Source organism: Strigops habroptila, chromosome 9 (genome assembly GCF_004027225.2).
Source record: "Strigops habroptila isolate Jane chromosome 9, bStrHab1.2.pri, whole genome shotgun sequence".
In the NCBI taxonomy this organism is placed as follows: Eukaryota; Metazoa; Chordata; class Aves; order Psittaciformes; family Psittacidae; genus Strigops; species Strigops habroptila.
This window is the reverse complement of record NC_044285.2, coordinates 23,988,035-24,008,452: the sequence shown is the minus strand read 5'-3', so window position 1 is coordinate 24,008,452 and position 20,418 is coordinate 23,988,035. Positions and strand designations below refer to the sequence as shown.

Sequence of the window (20,418 nt, the reverse complement as noted above, 5' to 3'; positions counted from 1 at the left end):
AAAACTAACACAACACCTCACCCTCACCCACCCTCTTCTTTCCATGGCTCAACTTCCCTGCTTCGCTCCCGATGGCTCTACCTCCCCTCCAAAGGGAATTGGAAGAGATACCATCAGAACATAACAGTTCCTCTCTGCTGCTCCCTGCTCACCATGGATTTTCCATGCTCCTGCATGAGAGCTCCACAGACCATTCCTGTCAGGAGAACCTGCCCCTGTGGGGCTCCACACACCATTCCCATCAGGAGAACCTGCCCCTGTGGGGCTCCACACACCATTCCCGTCAGGAGAACCTGCTCCTGTGGGAGCTCCACACACCATTCCCATCAGGAGAACCTGCTCCTGTGGGGGCTCCACACACCATTCCTGTCAGGAGAACCTGCCCCTGTGGGGCTCCACACACCATTCCTGTCAGGAGAACCTGCCCCTGTGGGGGCTCCACACGCCATTCCTGTCAGGAGAACCTGCTCCTGTGGGAGCTCCACACGCCATTCCTGTCAGGAGAACCTGCTCCTGTCGGGGCTCCACAGACCATTCCTGTCAGGAGAACCTGCTCCTGTGGGGGCTCCACACACCATTCCTGTCAGGAGAACCTGCCCCTGTGGGGCTCCACAGACCATTCCTGTCAGGAGAACCTGCCCCTGTGGGGCTCCACACACCATTCCTGTCAGGAGAACCTGCCCCTGTGAGAGGGCCTCCTCAGGCCGCCATTCCTGCCAGGGCGCATCCCCCTGCTCCAGCACCTCTTCCCGCCACCTCCACTGACCCCAGGGCTCACAGCACCCTTCCTCACCTTTCTTTACCCCCCTCACTCCTCTCTGGCACTTTCGCCCTCTCTCAGACACGTCTCCATGGCAGCTGCTGGGCCCTGCTCTGGGCTGTGCTGCGGCCTCGTGCCTCCCCACAGCGGCCGCCGGTACCAACCCCACACACAGCCCAGGCCTCACCCTCCGCACACCTCGCTCTGCTTTGAACAGTCATTCCCTCAGCCCGTTGCCTTTTGTCCTCACCACGATGGAGACTGGAAAAGAGAACCTCCCTCCCCAGGTGAGGGCCTGTTCTGCGGCTCAGCACCACCTGCCACCACTTAAACCCTATAGCTCAGCTTCACACAGGAGCTGTGTCCCTACAGAAAGCTTCTGTTCCCAAAAAAACAAGGGGTTAGCAGGAGTATTCCTCCATCTGGTGCTGGAGGAGGAGACCGGCTCCTCATTCCCCGGGCTGTCGCTCTGGGTCTGGGGGTTATTCACAGACATCCCTGCTGCAATTTAAAGAGTAACACATTTGAATGGATTTGAAGGGAATTAAAAACCCAAAAAGAGCATCTGAGGAGTTTCAAGTTGTGCAGCCAACTGGCAGCAAGAGACAAAACTCACAAAAGGTCCTTCTTTTTTCTTTGTTTTCTCTTTCCAGCTTTATGTTTTATTGTTTTTGACTGGGTGGATCCTGCATGAGGAAAGAAGATTCAAAGGGAACAGGCTTGTCTAAGAAGTCTTTGGAGGGATGCTAGCACAGAGGCTGTTGCTCATGTGTCAAACAGAGCCCATAACAGGAGACAGATCCTCTGTGGTCCTCCACCCAGAAATGCAGGGTACAAGGGTGGCTTTAAAATAAATACATATATTTATTTATTTCTTTTAAAAGCAGCTTTAAACCAGATGTAAACTAGAGCCACCACCACAAAGCCAAACCTGACTGCCCAAAGCAGACAGGGGACCAGTGCTTGGTGGTCTTCCTTTCCACCACAGCTTCACTTCAATCTCTCCTGGTCTTTCAAGCCATCATCTTTGCTTTGACAAAGCTCTCCCTGATGGATAAATGGAAGAACAGGACACAGGCTTTTTGACTGGCTGCTATCAAATATTTATGTGAGAAAAGCACCTTGTTGTTGTCTAATTCACACCAATTAAGCCTGCAGGACTGCACACACAGGCTAACATTGTCAGGAGCCAACTCACAGCAGTGCAGCTCTGTTAGTGCCCGCGGCCCCAGCACAGCCCCCTAAACCAGATCCAGCCCAAGGACTGGTATTGCGTTGTATCCATCAACTGATACAGCCACCAAAATCAGTGTCTGCCACTGTGCAAACACACAGCAGCAGCATGACTGTGGGAAACCTATGCTTTAAATAAGCCAAACAGAGAAAAGACAGCCTTATCAACTAAACCACACTGGCTCAGGGGCAGTAAGGCCCATAAAGACAAAATAAAACCTGAATATGGAGAACAGCAGCTGTGAAAATATCTGATGAACTCATCTTTCTGGGTCGCAGGAGAAGGAGGTTTTGAAGAAACACTTTGAGCATATTTCTGAGCACACCTATTAGCCAGAAAACTTCTACAGTCAGTCAGCTGCCTTTATTTCCCCCTCCTCAAGCTGCAGGTACTTTGCTGATGTCAAGCTGTAGCAAGTTACCACCTCGCAGCTAAGCTGTGACTGCCATCTCTGTGTGGGAGACATTAACCACAGACAACACGAGGTAATGCAATTACCTTACACCTCTTCCACTACTCTCTGAACTACCTCGAGCCCAAAGAGGGTGGCTCAGCTGGGTGGCTGTGGCTGGGGCATTTGGTTTACCAAACACACAACATCTCACCCAGGAAATGGTTTCCTATAACCACAACTATCCATCACAGGAGCTCCATGGGTCCCTACCCTGCCCTCTGCACAAGGACCCGTTGTTCTTCTCACACAAGCAGCAGCCCTTCATTCTGAAAATTCACCTCCCTTTTCCAGGTCACTGAGGTGGACAAATAGGTCAGGATTGCACAAATTCCCAAGCAAATGGCACAGGGTGTTTTACACAAATATCTGTGTCTATGGCCATGATTCCTCTCCGAATTCTTCCCATTCTTTTGCGTTATCTAAATCTTTAAGGAAGAACGAGGTATTCTGTATCTCATTCATGATTGCATAATATTTCCTTGGCAACAAGGCTGTTCTTGCATGATACAGGTGGGAGCAACAGCAATTTTGCTCCTTTTAAGTGTGATTTAGCAGACAGGTACAAGAGCAAAAATAACACCATGGGCCCAGGTAACACCCACTGAAGTTCACAGTTCTCACAGACTTAAAGGACGCTGAGTTGGGCCCAAGCAATCTGGGCTGTCACAAGCCACCACTCAGGGACTGATGCTCTTCTTGGGCAATCTTGTTCTTCCATGCTGGCCCTTAGTAAATTTACAGGAGTTATCCACAGACACTGCAAACTAACGGTGTCCACAAGCCTACCAAAGGCAACAGGGTAGCGAGACCAGCTATCAAAGAAGCATCAGTTAGGAAAGGTCTGACCCTGGTCTGACCCAGGCTGCATCCAGCTCTGGGGCAACAACACAAGAGGGACATGGACCTGTTGGAGCAAGTCCAGAGAAGGCCACGGAGCTGCTGTGAGGGCTGGAGCAGCTCTGCTCTGGAGCCAGGCTGAGAGAGCTGGGCTGGGGCAGCCTGGAGAAGAGAAGGCTCCTGAAGGGGAGACCTTAGAGCAGCTCCAGTGCCTAAAGGGGCTCCAGGAAACCTGGAGAGGGGCTTTGAACAAGGGCCTGTAGGGACAGGCCAAGGGGAATGGCTTTAACCTGCCAGAGGAGAGATTGAGATGAGATATTAAGAAGAAATTCTTTAGCATGAGGGTAGTGAGCAGAGCAGCTGTGGCTGCCCCATCCCTGGCAGTGTTCAAGGCCAGGTTGGACAGAGGGCCTTGGAACAACCTGCTCTAGTGGAAGGTGTCCCTGCCCGTAGCAGGGGTTGGAACTGGAGGAGCTTTAAGGTCCTTTCCAACTCAAACCATTCTATGACACTGCAATCCCCAGACACTGTGGAATTCTGGAGAATGCATATTCCAGGTTACAGTAGACTTGTAAATCCCCTTAATCAAGTGACCCAAAAGAACTATTTGACTGGGGCCCTGAGGAGCAACAAGCCTTTGGAGGGATCAAAGAGGAAATTGGCAGCATGGTTGCCCTTGAGGCAGTCCAGACAGGATCACGTGTGAGAAATGTGCTCTCCACCGCAGGGCCTCTGGCAGAAAGCACCTGGAGAGACTCGAGGTCAACATGGAGCCAGGGGTACAGCGAATCTGAGCCTCACTACACCCTGACTGCAAAGGAAATACCAGCAGCATATGAGGGAGTTCCAACCATGTCAGAAATTGTTGGCACAAAAGCTCAGCTCCTCTGAGTGCCTGTGCTGCACTGAACATCCTAAGGACAAGATCTGCTCCTGCTGCAGAACGACTTGAGACACTCCTCCAAGGTCTCCATCCCCCTTCTCTCACCTTTCAGCAGTGTTAAATGTGCTTCAGAAACCCTTGGCCACCCCCAGCATCACAGCACGCTGCTGATTTGTGCTAAAGGCCTGGGGACGGTGCAGCAAACGCAGCCTTGCAAGGCAGCAGCCGGAGCTGGAATGCACCGAGGGCCCCCGGGGACATGATCTTCCATTCGGCTCTTCCTCTGCAGGATCCAAAATAACAAACAAGAAGGAGCCTTTGGCCATTGTTTGTCGGGAAGGGGGGTGACGGGGAGAGGGCACACGGCGCGGCCTGCCAAAAGGCATGGCTGAGCTAAGGAAGTCCTGCCTGGGCTTCGGTGTATCCGCTCCTCTCCAGGAGGGGCGGGGGGAGGCAGGAAGGAGAGAAAATAGAGAACAAATGATCTTATAACCCTTGAGAGAAACCTGTCTGCTCTCGGGGAGCGTATTTAGCCCAAGCATGCAGTGCCTCTTGCTATACAAAAGAAAAAGAGGAAAGAAAACCCCGCCAGTTCTTCCGTTACCATGTTCTACCACTGAAAAAAAATGGGAGGAAACAGATGTTAAGCTCTCCAGCGTCAGGAAATTATCTCTTTCATGAGGGCACAGTTACTTCAGTGTATTTAGGTCAAATAAATAGGGGGAGAATCATGACTTCTCCCCCTTTCTGTTTATGTCTCCATATTTCAGCCTCTCTAAGTGCTGCTTTGAAGGACCAAAGCCACATCCATGCCTTCACAGCACACACCACGGTGATGCAGGCAGGGTCTGCTCAAGCCCCTGCCCAGCCAGCAGGATCCTCAGGACACAGCCACCCTCACCATGAATTGCTGCAGCCCCTAGAAAAATGCAGGATCCTCTGTTTAGGGGACGAGAAGACGGTTTGCTGCTGGGCCTTGGCCAAGCATGGCAGGGCTGATGCTTGCAGATTAGTTTCTTTTAAATAGAAGTGGAAGGAGCATGGAGAAGAGACTTGGGTGAAACATCTGCAAAAGGGATCTCCAGGCCATTAGCAAGAGCAGTTACAGCTTTCCGGTGCCGGGCTCCCCGAGGAGCGCTGAGCAAGTGCCCATAGGAAGTGACCATAGAATTCAACCAGCATTTTACATGCTCTGCAAAATAGGTTAGACAGGAAGTTAAACCCCCTCATTAGAAGCAGGAGGCAGAGAGGAGAGCAGTTTGAATCCCCTTCCAGTGTGGAGAGGACAGACCTTAGTGAAACACTGAGTTTCCACTGGCAGAAGGGAATCTGCAGCAATGGTCACACTCCATTACCGAGGACAACCAGACCAGTTGACACCAGGCAAATACGCTGCTTTCCCTGTGGCAGCATGCATGTGCCCCACACAGTTTGCACTGGTTTAAGCCAAAGCTTTTACAGTACTGGATCCGGGTTTGTGTTTCTGTTAATGCAATATTCACTGGGCAGATGGGTGGATGCACAGACAGATAGCTCCATCCCTGTATTCAAAAGGACGGAACTCAAAACTTGGGTTCGAGTAAATCAGTTCACTCATGTATAATTTAAACATTACTTCCTTCCCATTACAGGGAGCTTTGGAGTTTGTACAATGGCTAAACACAATGAAATTAGAGCAGGAGAATCTTTTTGCCTGTGGCCAAGGAAGAGACGGAGTTGCTCAGCTGCATCTCTCAGATAAACAGGACTCGTGCTGGTGCTGCCAGAGGAGGAACCGGCTCCTCACTCAGGGCTTGGTGGGCCTGATGGAATGGTGGGACAATACAGAGAGGTGCCAGGCAGCTTACCCAGGTACCAGCACTTGGCTCTGCTTCACACTGAGCCCTAAAACCTTCTGCCAAGCCAGCAACAGCTTCATATATGCAGTGCCTGTGCAGAAAAGGGGAGAGCACCATCATCTAGCTGCTCATGCAAAGCTGAGCTGGAGAAACTTGAGAAGAAAACAGAGATTTAAAAGCCCATGTTAACTGGAATCAAAAGATGAAGATGTAATAGATTAGCTCCTGCAGCAGCTGAATTTCAGAGCAAGGCTCCGCACAGAGCCCAGAAGGCTTTGGCATTGTACCTGTGGCTAAACGTTTCTCCAGACTCCCACAGCTGACCCATGAATTGCAGATGAGAATACACCCTTTGCCCATTTAACCGGCATTGTGGTTGTGGCGGCGTTACCCCCTGCACACTTATGCACACTCCTGCACATATTCATAAGCCCTTTTTTGCAAGTCTAAATTCTTTTGCTATGCAGAAAATAAAACTTTCCCAAGTTCCCAAAGGAGACTTTGCTATTGACACCCAGGATGCACATGGACCCCCAACAAAAAGAGGGAGCTTGGAAACACAGTCATCTTCCAGACCCAGGTTATGTTTTGATGCACGATAGCTGTTTCCCCAATCTTCACAGATATTTGGCACCGACTGCCACCATTATAATAGAGAAATATCTGCCATTACATGTAGTTTTTTAAGCTGTTCAGTAGTCAGTTGAAAATAATTATATGTAAGAACATTTAATTACTATCCAGTAGCAGATGTAGGTACTCCAATACCACAGCGATGAGCTAAACTGCAGCAGTATAGGCAAATTCAGGGGTCTACACCCATACACACCCCATTACTGTCAGGTGAACAACATCAGGCTGCTGGCTGCTGTCCTTCATGAGGATGCTGGGAGGCAATGACTTCATGATGCTTTTGACAGTACTCTGCATTCCCAAACAGTCAATTCAGTAGAGATGCCTCAGGAGCTTTATAGCTGGGACATTTCTTCACCATTAACCCCTTAAAAATCCCTTCCTTCACCCAAAATCCTTCAGCAACAAAGCACAGCTGCCCATAGCCTGACCAAGAGAACAGAAAGCAGTAGCCAGCATTTAATTGTTTATATCTTGAGACAAAGATAGTGTCTAAATAATTGTCTATTGTATCCCAGAGACAGTACAGGAAAGCTCTTCCCCTAGCAGGGAGCCTACAGGTCACACATGCTTCTGCCATAACATTTGCTATAAATAATCTTCAGTTGAGCAAAGGTTTGTGCTAGTTACAAAGCGGAGTAAGGCAGGCACTGTGCTCCTATCCGCTTCAGCCATTAGCAATCCCCAGAGAGTGCATATCCTACCCTATTGTTCCTGCTCAAATGTTTGAAAGAATTATTTTTTCCTTGCTTCTTTTGTTTGGGGAGTTTATTTATATTTCCTCTTTGACATGCAATTACTACTAGAAAAAATAAGTGCCATCTTACAGGGCAGCTCACCAAAATTACACTGAAAGTAGGTGCAGAGGGTCACATTTGTAGTTCTATTGCCATAGTTACGAACCCTGCAGTCTATGAGTCTGTGTTAACGTATGTTCAGTGCTTCCAGCTCAGGATCAGAAACAAAGAGCTGCGTGCCAACGATGGCCCCAAATTCCCATGCAAAGACTGGGAGCACATGCAGCAACCAGTTCTGCTCAAGCATTTCCAAGAATTACTTCACAGCATATTACTCAGCAACTCCCTTACATTGCCCTGGCGATGACAAAGGGCATCTCACACGTACTTAACTGCTCCCTCTAAACCCTACTTCTATCTCCAGGGAGATCCCGACTGACCTATTCCTTTTAGGCAGCTATGTAGGTGGGATTTCCCCTGTACTTCTTTCCTCCCTGCCCTTTTTCCCTACAGCAGTTTGAACAGGAACCATCACCTCTTTCAGGTTTCTCCATCAAACATCATGTCAAAGGAGGGAAATGGAAAGGCAATGACGCAGGCAGGAGTGCTGTTCCCAGCTCTCATGAGCAGGCTGCTGGGAACAAACCTGCTTCACAGCCTTCTTTTATAGCACAGCAAACCACAACAACCAACACCTCCTTTCAACACAGACACAACGGCACAGGACTGAACAGTTGGTTGCTCTCAATTCCCCAAGCACCACGTCACAGAAAACCTACCTCACCAAGGAAAGGTGAGGTACAGCCTTACCGTGCTCTGAAATGGGTGGCAAGTCTCAGATTGGAGCCCAGGGTATCAGTGTTTTTGTCTTCAAGAGCAAACAACTGCTTTAAGAGTCTTCTGCAACGTTTTTGAGTAAAATCCAACCCAATATCTGGGTATTTGGAGGTTTGATGTTCCAGACAGGCCAATGACACCTACTGCTGTATTCCAGCACATCCAACTTGGGAAGGCAGGCGGCCTTGCACAAAATTGCCTTTAGGTATGTGAAAACCTAATCTTGTGTTTCTAGAAAAGCACCGTGACCACTAGGTGCATGCTCTCTGCCTGGGGCTTTCACCCAGAGAGGCACAGAGCTTTTAGGGGTGCCTCCAGGCCATGCAGACACCTTTCTCCTGCCTTCTCCCCCCCATAGCAACACCACAAATAACTCTTATTTTCACACAGCAGCCAGGACCACGTGGTCAGCCCAGGCTGGCACACACAGTGGTTACTCTGCAGGGTATCAGTGGATGATGCCTGGAGCCCAGTTTTAGTGACGATGCTGCCATTGCTGTAGGTGTTATCCTGCATTCCTGCAGCCCAGCTCAGACAGAGCTGGTCCTCACATGCACATCTTACAACCCAGAACTTCCAAACCTGAGTTTGTCAGTGCAAGCCTGCCCTGCTGACCCAAAATGGATACTAAACCAAACAAGCACTGTGAGCGCATCCCCTGTCTGGACCGCTGCGCGTTCTGCCCGATGTGGCTTTTCCCTGCAAAAGGGGCTGTCAGCTCACATTCCTCACGCCCCGGGGCCCCGCTCGAGCCAGCCACACTCCGCTGGGCGATGGAGCGGGAGCCGGCTTGGAACACAGGGAAGCCACATCGGATTCAATCAGCATCATTATTGATGAGCTCTTTCATCTTTTGGCTGTGCCCCCGCCACTGGGATGGGGCTGTGCACACACACTGTCTCTCTCTGCCTTCCCACCCTGCCCTCCCCAAGGATACACTTACCCGTTTTTAGGGTTAAAAGACCCAGCTGAGCAGGAGCAGCTAAAGATTCCCCTTATCACCATTTGTGGAACAAAGCCTGAATCATTTTTACAAGGAGCTGGAGATTGTGTTCCATGTATTAGGCATCTTTTTATTTCACCCTTTTCTATATTCTGTTGAGTCTCTCCAATAACTCCTTTTCAACAGCAAGTGAATTTATTGCTATGGGTGGCAAGGGACTAAACAAAAACTATAAGCAGGAAAGGACAAGACCAGTCAACCTGAAAGTGCCCATCACATCCACTCTGAAGGCGCATCTCTTTATCTCCAAGGATGAGCCCAGGGCACCTACATCTCCACCCCTGCTTTAAAGGCACAAACAGTTTGGGAACACATCCAGACAACATCTAGTTTTCACAGGAAATTGCACAGTATGGATGGGATGTACAAACATTGCTATTGTGCAAAAAACCAATGTGCTGATTACATAGAATCCCAGACTGGTTTGCGTTGGAAGGGACCTTAAAGCTCATCCAGTTCCAACCCCTGCCACGGGCAGGGACACCTTCCACTAGAGCAGGTTGGTCCAAGCCCCTGTGTCCAACCTGGCCTTGAACACTTCCATTGCAGGTTTCTCCAAGGACGTGCACCCCGCTGGAGGCACAGGACCAGCCCAAGTGAGTCAAGGCAACAGCACCTCGTGTTTCCTCAGTGGTGAGGTTCAAACCCTGCTCAGCTGGTGCAAGAGCTGCAGGAACTCCCACTCCGGCGCTCAACCTGCCCGCACAGGCAGGACAGGGCCAGCCCTGGCTCGGCTCACAGCACTACCAGGGTTTGCAGCATCTCCTGGATGTTATTCCAGTTGTGTCTTTCATTTGGCTGGAGCTAGCACTCAGCACCGAGGCAAAATCACCTTGGCTTGCAGGCCATATGCTGGATCTTTGCTACGTGCTGACACACTTCCTTCCTGTAGTAAAACGAACAGGCTCTCCCATACGTACACTATATCACTCCCTTGAAATAAACGTTTTTAAGGAGCCAATCCTTCCTGTCCATCCCATTCAAGAAGCCCTCTGAACTGCAGTCATACCCAACCATTTGGCACCCGGGCTGCAAAACACCCGAGGCCACCAGGATGAAGATGGGTAATATTGTGACAGGTTACTGGTGCCAGTGACAGCACTTTCCCACAGCCCTTGTGATTCACCATTCACGTCAGCGGCGTGGAAAAAGTGACCTCTTCCTCCAGAGGAGACAAAAGAAGTGCTTAAGAAGAATATGGGCTTGTCCAGCAGAAAACCTGAACAAAACTCAATTCCCAGAGAAAGATCCAGAGGGATCTTTCATTAACTTTATTCACTGGTGGGCTTTAGCAGAACAGCCGCTATTTCACAACTACTCACAGCAAGAAAATCAAGAAACCCAACACAGTCAGCGTGCCAAAAATAATCACCCTGAAAGACGTGGCAATGGGGCAGGGTTGCAAAGAGCTCCCCCGGCACGTGGGCAGGCAGATGCTTTGGTCCTGACAGCATCAGCTGAGGGTGTGGATATGTCAGGGAGAGACCACTCTGCCCCATGGCCCCAGTGGGTGATGAAAACAGGCCCAGGGACATCAGGAATGAGGCAGCAAGAGAAGCACCCATGTACACAATTAAACCCCATCTTTTTGATCCTCGTGGCAAAGGCACATGCCCATGTTCAGCTTGCTTTCAGCCCCAAAAGACGACTGCACTGAAACTTCCCCCCAAGCCACCCCTCCTCTGACTCCCTGCCTCCCTGGCCGGTCGGATGCAATAGCAGAGATGGGACAAAGGAAGAGATAAATGAATTAAGCACCTAATTTGGGAGCTGGATATGAAGTTCTGACCCAGCACTACAGCAGTGCAGATCCATAGCCTCCAGGCCAAATCTGGCTGTTGTTTACCCCACTCAAAACATGATCTCCCCACACCCTCATGGCTAGAAATCACAATTTAAGCCACATGAGGCTGAACCCCAGCTTGTTACCACCAGCAGAAAGAAACAGCACACTAACACAGGGCTCCAAAGGGTAATCCAATGCATTCTTTACACAGATTTTGTCCCATATTGCTACTCCTCTAGAAAGCCCCCTGCATGCTCAGGAAATGCTCACAGCCCCTCCATCTCACAGACACCCGGAACCACAGCTCCTACCAACCACATCCCAAGTGCCAGGGAGCAGAGCTGCATCTTCAGGCTTCCCACTTACACACTCAAACTTAGGTGCCTAAACTAAACTTGAATTAGGGATCTCGTATCTCATGTTCATTGTTGCAATTTATTTATCCTCACACAGCAGAAGATATATAAAGAACCAGGGAAATGCAGCAGAGAGGGTTCTCCAGCACCACCGTTCACAGACCTGGTCTCCGAAGACAACTTTATACCTAAATCAGTGGCTCCATCCTGCTCCCAGCAAAAGCTGCACCTGCTTTTGTGAGTGTGTTTGAAGGAAGACAGGCAATGCTTTTGCTTTTCTGCCCCTAGGAGCACATAGTGATCAGGTCAGTGTCCCCTGGCTATAGCACCGCACAGATCCATGGAGTTGTCCCACACCATCCTGCAGGAAAGCTTTTCCCCCAAGAAAACATTGTGTTTTCAACTCTTATTCTATTAAACGTGTTTACGCTGTAGCTGTAAATAAAGGTGAAACCATCAAGAATCAAAGCAAGGTGCCTGGAAATATTAGAGAGTAATTATCACTCAGAGCCCAAGCCTGAAACCATACAAATAGACTCCCTCTATTTATTATAGACAGTCTTTATGGGTGCAAAACCCACTGATTATAATCAGAGGAGCGTTAAGGAATACAAACAGCCGGGATCACACAGGGCTTCCACTGCTTCCTCCTATGCTCTGGACAAGGGCAAATGGTTCAGAGGAAGAAGGCAAGAACTTCATTTATGAGTAATTATGGAATAATCCGTGCCTTGGAGAAAATTGCTTCTAGCTCTGCCAAACATGGGCTGGCTTATGCCCTGAAATGCATTTATTTTCCTCCCTTTTATACAAATATTCCTACCTCATGCCACTCATTATCTTCATAAAAGTTTATTTAAATGCTTGGCTTTAACTTATTATGGCAAGAAGGTGCAGGGACCTATTATAGACCAGAGAGAGGCCAAGAAGGCAATGCCTACCCTTGGGGGTTATAATCCAGAGCAAGAAAACATCAACCACTGACGAGTCAGAAGCAAAGATTTCGCTATTGCTCCAGCAGATCCCATCTGCAGGAATCCTGTTTTCAAGCACCAACTTACTTTACGCAGATCACAGCATTAGACTGCGGGGCAGTTCAGCTCCCTTCTGCTTGAGGGAGACACCATTCCAGGCCCATATCCACCCCAAGCCTTGCTTTCCACAGGTGAAGTGGTGACCTGCCCCCCCCGGGACTGCCCTACCGCCCTTATTCAGAAGGGCAGCACCTCACCTAGCGACTGAGTGACTTTGTTCCTGTTTTTCCTTCCTCTCAGCAGCCCACTCTTAGGAACGGGATCGCAGCCTATTCAATTCAAATTATTAGGTGGTGGCAAAAGGCCTCCCAGCTCTGGAGCTGTGTTTGCAATCAGGAAACCTGAAAATGATTCCTTCATCATGAGTAATTGTGGCTGATCTGGTACCGCCTTCCACGGGCCCGTGCTGGAACCCTGCAAACCTTCTTGTGGCTCTGCTTTAGGTTCAGTTCACTTGAAAGGAATTAAAACCCAAGCAGAAGAGGGTTTAAGATCCATCTTCATTCCCATTAGAATATTTAAGGTTTGGCCTTAAAAATCTTCCTTTGCAGGAGCAGAAACCCACATTCAGCAGCACTTGTGTAGCAAGGGAAACAAAATGGTGCGGCAACATGGAACATCAGCAGAAGCCACAAGGTCCAAGCTAGAGAAGTGATGAGTCTTGTGCTCTCCCACCTCCATCCAGGTCCAAGCAAAGCCAACTTCCACTTCCACAAGCCTTGTCTTCAAGGCCAAGGTCTTTGCCATCCTTAGCTACCTCCTTGGGCAACTGAAGAGAGATTTCTTGGGAAATATCACTTAAAACGAACCTGATCCATTCGGTTGCAGACGGACCCTACACAAACTACACTCCCATCTTCCCTTTATCATTTAACTAAAGGTAACTCTGAAATTTAGCTAAAGTCACCCTGAGAACTGTGCTCACAGCTCCTGGCTCGGAGCAGGGGAGCCCCTGGGAGAAACCAGCTCCCTGCAAAAGGCTCTTATCGCTCCGCTAAGGCTGGAGGAGCAATAACAGGAAGAAATTGTTTTGGCAGGACTTACACCACATAACGTAAACTCACCAGCTGCTGCCGTATAAAACCTCACTGGAAAACACACGCAGCCATCATCCCTGTGGCTGCAGACAGCATCCCCGGGCTGTGGTGGGCTCCATGTGTTCACCCCGGCCATGCTCAGCCTGCCAGCATTGCTCACACCGAGCATCACCTGCACTGTGGAGGCACACAGCACAGTGTGACAATGCTCACAGGCCACCACATCAAGCACTGCTGCTGTTTCTCCTGGCTTTGCCTGTTATCTATAAGCAGATGCTCCATGTGTGATTGCAGAGGATCACCAAGGGACACGGGGTGTGCTGCTCGCCTGCTCTCACTGCTGCTGGTGCCTCTTCCCGCTCTGGTCTATGGTGTGGAATGAGAGAAGTTTAGGATGTGCTCTGCGCTCAGGAATGTTGCCAAACTCCCTACGGCAGACAGGAGGGATGGGAAGATGGCAACGCGCTCTGGGGCTGGTGCCTTTGCTCACCATGAAGCGTCCTTCCAGTGCAAACCCAACTCCTTGCACTGCTCAGAATCCTGGTGGTTGCTCTCCTCCTCCTCCTGCTCGCTCTCTGCTGTGGTGCCCGAGCTCAGGCAGGACCCTGGTGCCATCTTCATCCAGGAACATCCTCTATACCAGGAGGCCAGGCACCGCCGTGGTGCTGCAGAGAATCCCAACACAAGTGCCTGGCCGAAGCTGAGAGTCCAGAGGCTCCATGAGCACAGGGCTCCGGCCAGACATGTGACCTGATGCACTTCAGCTGAACAGCCCCAGCGCCGAGGGCAGCCGCTCACATCGGTGCCATTGTTCTGACACACAATAGGCATTTCTCATACACGCGAGTGAAACGAGGCAGTTTTAAACTGATTAATGGTTCCCTCAAACAAGCCTCTGAGTGTATGGAGGCCTCCGACAGACAATGTCAACCCAGATTCAGTGGGACAGCATCAGCTGCCACCCCGGCACACAAGGAGCAGCAGGAGCAAATGAGCTACAACTGCTCCCAGTGTGGCTTGTTCGGATGAGGGATGCAGGACGGCTGCTGCCAGGCTCCCCATCCCTCTGCCAGGCACATGCTTTGCTCCACTCATCACCATAGCATCAGAGAAGTATTTTGGATCACTTTCTTACGCCAGCACACAGTGGCATCAGTCACTCAGTTTCCACAAACCCAGCAGAGCCCTCAAGCTGAAGCTGGTGTCTACTGAAGTGAAGATACCAGCAGTTTGATGCAGCAGTGAAGGAGCTGGTGGGCATCTCCTGCTGCCTTGTGCTAGATCCAAGGGGACTCATCTTCTCACCTACATAAACCAAAATGCAGCATTTGGACTGAGACAACTCTCCAGCACCAAATTCCCTCCAGCTGGGAGGCCGGTTGCTGGCAGCTCTGTGCAGCCAGGACAGCCTCACCAGGGCTTTACCGGGGCAGCAAAAGCTCAGCTCTTGGGACACAGAGTTTGCAAAAGCCTTGGGAACTTCAATGCTTAGCTCTGCCCCGGTGTGCAGGGGTGAAGAAACATCAAATGTGCAGCTTCACTCTATACCTGCCCCAGTTTGGTGCTTTCCCTCTGTTGGGATGTCAGCCAAAAGCAAAGGAAAACCCAGTGAGGGGGAGCTGAGAGCTGGGCAGGCAACCCCAGGGGTGAGCAACCATCCCCGATTCAGACAGCAAAGCTTTCAAATCCTCTCGCTCTGCCAGCAGGCAAGTCATAGCCAAACATGACACGCAGCCCTGTGCGAGAGGAGCTGCGGTTCGCACGGGTGAGGAGCCGTGGTTTGCAACAGGGAGGGCACAGCCTGGGAAACACGGCTATCGCTGCCAACCATCTCAGCCACAAAGATTAGGTAAGGAAAAACAAAGTGAAAGCAAACACAGGCAGCGCAGCGTTCACGCCAGTGCTCAGATAAGAAACTAAGGCATGGACGGGTTAACAGGCATCCTCGGTCTCACCACGAGGCTGCAGCAGATGAAAACAGAGCCTGCCACGTGCTGTACTTGCCTATTTATGCCTGTGCCATCCAGGCCACGGGTCTTGGCATCTCAAAGGCAGGGCTTTGATGGGTTCCTGTATCCCCACACACCCGTGTATGCTGATTCTGCACCACTCAACGCATCTGCTACACATCACCCGCAAGCATGAGCGAGCTGAGCAGCAAGAAGCTGCCAACTGGGATGAGGGACCATGCCCTGACTCTGGTTTCACTCCGAGATTTCCTTAACCCTGTGGATTCCCATAAAAACCCAAGCAGTGAGTATGAGCACAAACACAGGGATCTGGGCTAAGCGTGAACTCGGCACAAAAGCAGCTCCGAGCTCCACCGCCCCACCAGCAGCCCTGGATACTCTGCAACATCCTTTTAACGCAGCGAGACATTGTAGGATGTGAGCAAGACTGAATCCTGCTCTTGCCCCAAACAATAGGCTCTGTAATAATGGTGCAACCAGAATTTCCTGTGCGGCGGCGCACGCCAGCTCCTGGGAGAACACACCATGGGAAAGCGCTGCAACGCACCAGCTCACCTCCTCCGGGCTCCTGGGATGCAGCTCCCGCAACAAGCAAAGCACCAGAACCAAATCCAGGCCGGGAAGCAGGCAAAACCACACCAGTGGCTTGAAACAGAAGGCGTCCAGCCTGGGAATGGCTGTGGATAATTCATTACTGCACCGAGCCTTTTCCAACATCTGGACATGGCTTTTCTCTCACGGGTATTTCACTACCCTGCAGTCCTTGAGAAAACATCACGTCAGAGCGGGTTATGATTTGAAGGCTTCAATCTCAGCTTGGCTGGGGTGAATCTGAACACCACCACAGTGCAGGAAGCTCGGAGCAGGGCTGACCCAGTGCATCGCATGGTAAGGCAACTCATCTGCAGACGGCACAGGTCCCAGCAAGAAAAGGGCAACCACCGGCACTGCATCAGGCACCAAGAAGAAGCAACTGCATTCAAACTGCTCCCGTGTTGACCTGTTAGAGCCTCTACTGCGAATGAGGAATCAAAATGGATTGCAATCCCAAACACAAAGAAAAGCAAATTGAAACTCCTACAGCAAAACAGAACTGGGTATTCCACAGCCCTGCTGGCCTTGAGGATGTGTGAGCAGGAAAGGACTAAACCAGTGCTCAATATGGATACCACCTGTGCCCTCCTCCAAGCTCAAGAGCTTTTTGCCTTTCACCTGATAGTTGGATGCAAGAGCTACAGGGTTGAAGCTGCAAACATCATGTGCTGGGGCTCTGCTGCCATCCCCTTCCAGTGCAGGGACCTCTGACCCTCCTCAGCTGCAGGAGATGCAGTGTTCAGCATCCAGCACAGGGAGGAGGACCACCCTCACACACAGCATCCTTCTGACATCTCATCATTTACCATCTCTCTAGCTCTGCTCATGACACTTGTCATCAAACATTGGTGTCATACATAATTTTTCCAAAGAGGGGCAGAAACCATTTCTACAAGGTTTTTTGGACCTAGTTATTTACCTGCCTAAAGGTATTGTACCAGGCTTGCACGGCAAGGTTTTGGTAGCAGGGGGGCTACAGGGGGGCTTCTCTGAGAAGCTGCTAGAAGCTTCCCTTCTGTCCTCTTGGAACTAACACAACTGGCCAAATTTAGTCCCTTACTGCTGGATTTAGCACATATAAAGCACAAAGTGTCACAAAGCACATCAGAACGAGCTGTTCAGAGACCCAGAGCTGAGTCCTTTGCTCCAGAGGTAGACTAATACACAACAAAAAGGCCACTTTTCAAGGAAAATTGTATACCCAGCAGTTGGCATGTTGAACAGGAGACAAGTAAAGAAAGAAGAGGTTTTCACCCTACTTCTTCCACCAGCTCACTTAACTTGTCTCTGCCTTGTCCTCCCTAGCTATGAAGAGGGGATGAGGGCTGTCACAGCCCCACACAGCAGCTCCCACCAGCCAAGGTTGCAGCTGAGCACCAGAAGCTGTGGCTGCCCCGTCCCTGGCAGTGTTCAAGGCCAGGTTGGACACAGGGGCTTGGACCAACCTGCTCTAGTGGAAGGTGTCCCTGCCCGTGGCAGGGGTTGGAACTGGATGAGCTTTAAGGTCCCTTCCAACCCAAACCAGTCTGTGATAATTCACTAGCGTGTAGGTGCACAATAATCTTATTCCATTTAGGCACCAGGGAACTCTTCCCCAAGCAGCTGTGGTTTCCAGATGTGCATCCCTGCCTGCGGAATTATCAAGCTGAGCTCACCCTGCTCATCTCCTGTGCTATTGAAATCCTCTGTGGTGTTTGGAAAATGCCCCCTTCTGGCAAATCATAACTCAGGTTTTCAGGTCATACTGCTTAGATGAAAACTCCAATAAATCTGTCATTTAACGGAAAGTTAATGTTGTATCCTTATGTCAGCACTGAACATGGAAATAACCTCTTCTCCACAGCCAGCTATTGCATGTTTGACGTAAGAAGGCCAAATGCAACAAACCTTAAATACATAAAACCCCTAAAATATCAAGGTTGGTGATGCTCTACGCCCTGAAACATGGCTGGCAAGAGGCCACCACGCAAGACACGTGGTCAGATCCCTGGCTCGTGCTACTGGCAGGAACCCGGCCATGGAGGAGGCAAAAATTAGAGAAGTCTTTGAGATCACAAGACACAACCAACCAGCCAGGTTGAACCAACAACCAACCAACAGGCAGAAACAGCTGCCCCAAGCGTAACCAGGCTGCAGTAATGAGCTGGGTGGTTTTCACCTCCCAGCCTTAGATCCTCAGGATTCCCAAGACTATTTCTGAGAGGTTCTAGTAAGATAAACCTAAAAGCAAACCCATTCTCACGCTTCACCTGGAAGTCTCACAGGAGCCTGCAGGCTGAAAAGAACAGAAAACCACTGAACAGGATGGTTGAGAGCAATTAGCACTCAGGGAAAGAGCAGTAACAGCAGTAGGAGAGGGCAGGAAACTCCAGTGCTTGGGGAACCAGGATGGGAAGAAGTAATGTTTGCAACAGGTATGGGACAAACCAAAAATGGAGCAAAGGGCCAGAAAATCAACCTGTTATACCCATGACTTTGAGTACACAGGATCAGGAATTGCAGTTTCCAGACTCATCTTCTCAAGGCAAACCTTCCTCCAGCGCCTCCAGCTTAACTCATCAGGAGGCTCACCCGAAGGCAACGATGAGTTTCCCTGCCCTTGCCTGAACACCTATGTGCGATGCACCTGCTGCTTCCTCCTCCCATGCGCAGCTTCTCCCCTTGGACCACCAGCTCCTCATGCCAAAGAGCTCAGGTCGCACCTCCGCAAGTGACAACCACCACCAGAGCTCTGGTTTGAGACACCCAGCAGCAGCCACCCGAGCTCCTGGGCTCTGGGACAGGTCTTCTGCTGCAGGAGAGCACAGCAGTGAGCTCAGTGCCACCTCTCTGAATGACAGAGCCCATCCTAAGGCCACAGAGCCATGCGTCCTGCCCCACATCCCCACCACAGCAGGCACCAGTGACACACAAGATTTTGCTCCAGGAGGCTCTTGGTGCATAAACTCCTCAGTACCGCGGATGCCAGGAGGCACAGCACATCCCTCTCCCACCCTGACACAACCACCCGGCTGGTTCTCCTACAGGAACACCTTGAAATCAAACCAGGACAAGTCAACTTACTTTAACAGGCGTAAATTTGGCATTTTTATTTTCCCCAAAGCCAATCAGTGAAGATACCGTGGAGGGAGTGAGCAGCATTCCATAAATACTTTATTTAAACAGTTACAGCACGTTTAGATCCAGCTCGCTGCATCACGGACAGAGGTTTTGATAACCTGGAATCAACACAACCTCTGAGCCCTGTGCAACAACTTCTGCACCTCGGCTCAGCCCAACTTAAAAACGGAGCTGGGGCTGGCGAGCATCGTGCCTCATCTTAGAATAAAGCATGAGGGAGGAGCAGGAAGGTTCTATCAGTTATTAATCCCTGTATTTTGAAACATCTCATCTCACAAACGTGAAGGTGTAAAACAAAACCACAGAGGTGGCAATCTGAACACGGCATCTAACAGGAACCCTCCAGCCAGGCTCTGTAAACACATGAGTAAGACTTTCTCGCTGAGGTTGCCCCATCCGCTTCCCTGAGACTACTAAAACCAGTCAGGACTGAGCCCTCCCCACCAAAAACCATTCGCTACAGCCAACAGAAACGCTCTCCTGGACTCAGCCGTCCTTTGATTCAGGTTGGGTGAGTAACGACCCAGTTCTTGGGCAGCTCACCCGAGCGTAAACCAGCCATAAACTACTGAAAAGTGACACACAGAGTGGAAAATTAAACGAGGCTGCGATCAGAATCGGGCCCGCACTCAGCTCAGCTTCAACTTGTGCTTCTTCAGTAGCTCAAACAAAAACAAACATGAAAAAAAAACCATTTTACGTTACACAGAGATGGTTTTTCAGAACTGAGCTGAACCTGGCGGCTCTGTGCTCACATTTGGGGTGACGGGGGTGTCCTGCAGGTACCTGCGCAGGGGGGGACCCGTATTTATCAGGTAAGAACACACGGAACAGCGATGCGACCCCTCTCCCCCGAGAGGTGCCGGTGGTGGCCCCGCTCTTACCTCACCGCATGGCCTCGGCGCCGCACGATAACACGGTCCCGGGAAATAAGTGCAACTCTCCGCTGGTGTCTTCAAGTTGAAATGTTAAAAAATAAGAATAAAAAAAAATAAAAATTAAAAATAATAGAGAAGAACTTAATGGGTGCGAGGCTCCTCCGAGAAAAACCAAATTCAACCCAAAAGAAGCTGGAAAGGGGGTGCTGGTGCCATGCACGGCCCCATCCGCCGGGCCGCCCCCGGGACCTGCCTCCCGCCGCCGTCCCGGGGAGCGCTCCCCGCCGGCCCCGGGACCGGCCCGGGACCCCCGGAGCGCTCAGAGCGCGGCGGCGAGGGCGGCCCCGGGCCGGGCGAGGGCTGCCCCGGGGGCCGGCGGCCGCCCGCGGGCAGCGGGGCGCGGGGAGCGCCCGCCGAGGCCCGGCGC

At 50.7% G+C, this 20,418-nt stretch overlaps 1 protein-coding gene across 3 annotated transcripts in view; it reads right to left on the bottom strand.

Moving 5' to 3' along the window:
• The window catches only part of ARHGEF9 (Cdc42 guanine nucleotide exchange factor 9), a 188,589-nt gene extending 168,434 nt beyond the window's left edge, over positions 1 to 20,155 (bottom strand). For 2 of the 3 annotated variants that reach the window (XM_030497059.1, XM_030497058.1), the window contains exon 1: positions 19,998 to 20,154. The gene's annotated coding sequence lies outside the window, so the exon portion shown is untranslated. Of the gene's footprint in view, positions 1 to 19,997 lie in introns of all 3 variants that reach the window. The other variant, XM_030497057.1, reaches the window with a different exon arrangement.
• Between the last annotated feature and the right edge of the window lie 263 nt (positions 20,156 to 20,418).